The 2,500-nt window shown below is 33.4% G+C and overlaps 1 protein-coding gene across 1 annotated transcript in view; it reads right to left on the bottom strand.

The window, feature by feature from the left end:
- LOC126989172 (hexokinase-1-like) overlaps positions 1 to 2,500 on the bottom strand; it is a 20,910-nt gene that overhangs the window by 17,527 nt on the left and 883 nt on the right. The gene's annotated exons all lie outside the window — the stretch shown is intronic.

Raw genomic sequence — 2,500 nt, 5'->3', positions numbered from 1 at the left:
TTCCCATATTTTCCTCCTCTTCTTCCTTATCTCCCTCCCCCTCTTCTCCCTAATCTCCCTCCTTTCCTTCCAAGATGTTCCTTTTAAATCTCTTTCTTTTTTGTTTTCCTTTCTTCTGTACTTTCCTATTTTTATTTTTCTTATCTTTTTTCTCCTCTTCCTTCACTTTATCGTATTTTTCTTTTCTCTCCTCTAATTCATATCTTTTTGTTTTGTTTCCTCCTTTTCCTTCTCTTCCTTCTTATTCCTCTTATTCATGTCTTGCAACTCCTTTTCTTTCTTTCCTTTATTTTCCTTTTCTTTCTTCTTCTCGTCTTCCTTCCATTCTTTTCCTTTCTTCCTTCCTTCCTTGATTTTCCTTTTCCCTCTTTTTCTCGTCTTTCTCTCATTCATTTCCTTTTTTTCCATCTTTCCTTGACTTTCCTTTTCTTTCTTTTCCTCGTCTTCCTCCCAATCTTTTCCCCTCTTCCTTCCTTCCTTGATTTTCCTTTTCTTTCTTTTCCTCGTCTTCCTCCCATTCTTTTCCTTCCTTCCTTCCTTCTATTCCTCGTCTATCTTTTCTTCTGTACATTCCTCTTCATCTCCCTCCCTATTCCCTTCCTTCCATATCTTCCTCACCTTCCTCCTTATTCAAATCCTCCTCGTCATCTTCCTAACACTCCCTTTGTGGCGCTATAAGAAGCACAAAAACAATCTCTCCCTTCCGTCCTTCCTTCCTCCCTTCGGCATCTCCCTGACCTCCTCCCTTATCCTTATCTCCCTTAATTGCATAAGAGCACCTCGTCACTCAGTCGCCTCCCTTATCTCGTTATACAACCGTCTGGACATCTAATTAGCGCACCTGTCCTTAACCTGACCTCCCGACCGGTTTCGTAATGAGTTTATTGTTGATACCCTCCTCACCTGAGCAGACGTACCTGTGTTTTTTTTTTTTTTTTTGAGGTCATATTGTCGATAGTTGATTTCGGTTGTCTGTGTTTTTAAGTTGTTTTTACGAGTTTATCATTTTTTTTTATTGTCCTGAGTTTTCTTTTTTTTTCTTTTTTTTCGTTTGTCTGTGTTTTGAAGTTGTTTTTATGAGTATCATTTTTTATTTTTTTTTATTGTCCCGAGTTTTCTTTTTTTTTCTTCTTTTTTTTTCGTTTGTCTGTATTTTGAAGTTGTTTTTACGAGTCTATCAATTATTTTATTTTTATCTTTATTTTTTGTGATTTTCTTATTTTTTTATCTAACTTTTATCTAACTTTCTTCCTCCTCTTCTTCCTTATCTCCCTCTCCTTCTTCTCCCTAATCTCCCTCCTTTCCTTCCAAGATGTTACTTTTTCATCTCTTTTTCTTACTGTTTTGGGGGGTTGTCTGTATTTTGAAGTTGTTTTTACGAGTCTATCATTTATTTTATTTTATTTTTATCTTTATTTTTTAGTGATTTTCATATTTTTTTTTATCTAACTTTTATCTAACTTTCTCCCTCCTCTTCTTCCTTATCTCCCTCTCCTTCTTCTCCCTAATCTCCCTCCCTTCCTTCCAAGATGTTACTTTTTATCTCTTTTTCTTACTGTCTTGGGGGGGGGGGGGGTCTGTATTTTGAAGTAATTTTCATTTTTTTTATCTAACTTTTATCTAACTTTCCTCCTCATCTTCTTCCTTATCTCCCTCCCCTTCTTCTCCCTAATCTCCCTCCTTTCCTTCCAAGATGTTACTTTTTAATCTCCTTTTCTTACTCTTCTTTTCTTCTGTACTTTCCTATTCTTTGTTTTTTCTTATCTTCCTTATCCTTGTCTTTCTTATCCTCATTAATTTTTTTTTTCTTTTTCACTTTTTTCCTTTTTTTTTTGTCTTTACTTATATCTAAACTTTATCTATACATTTTTTTTTTTTTTTACCGTGTTCTATTTGCTAAACATATTTTCTTCATCGTTTTTTTTGTGTTTTTTTTTTCATATATATTTTTTTGTCTTTACTTATAATTAAACTTTATCTCTCCATTCCTTCTTTTTTTTTGTGGGTTTTTTTGCCGTGTTCTATTTGCTAAACATATTTTCTTCATCGTTTTTTTTTTCATATATATTTTTTGTCTTTACTTATAATTAAACTTTATCTCCCCATTCCTTTTTTTTTTTACCGTGTTCTATTTGCTAAACATATTTTCTTCATCGGTTTTTTTTTCATATATATTTTTTTGTCTTTACTTATAATTAAACTTTATCTCTCCATTCCTTCTTTTTTTCTTACCGTGTTCTATCTGCTAAACATATTTTTTTCATCGGTTTTTTTTCAAATATATTTTTTTTTCGAAGTTACCCAAATAAAATGATCATCCTCGTTAATATCATTATTCTCTATCTTTACCTTCATCTCCATATCCTTTTAGTCTTCTTCCTCCTCCTCCTCCTCTTCCTCCTCCTCATCATCATTATCTCAAGTCAAATCAAAGAAACACACACACACACACACACACACACACACACACACACACACACACACACACACAGACACAGAC

This window comes from Eriocheir sinensis, unplaced genomic scaffold (genome assembly GCF_024679095.1).
Source record: "Eriocheir sinensis breed Jianghai 21 unplaced genomic scaffold, ASM2467909v1 Scaffold1086, whole genome shotgun sequence".
NCBI lineage: Eukaryota > Metazoa > Arthropoda > Malacostraca > Decapoda > Varunidae > Eriocheir > Eriocheir sinensis.
This window is presented reverse-complemented; position numbering and strand designations above follow the sequence as displayed.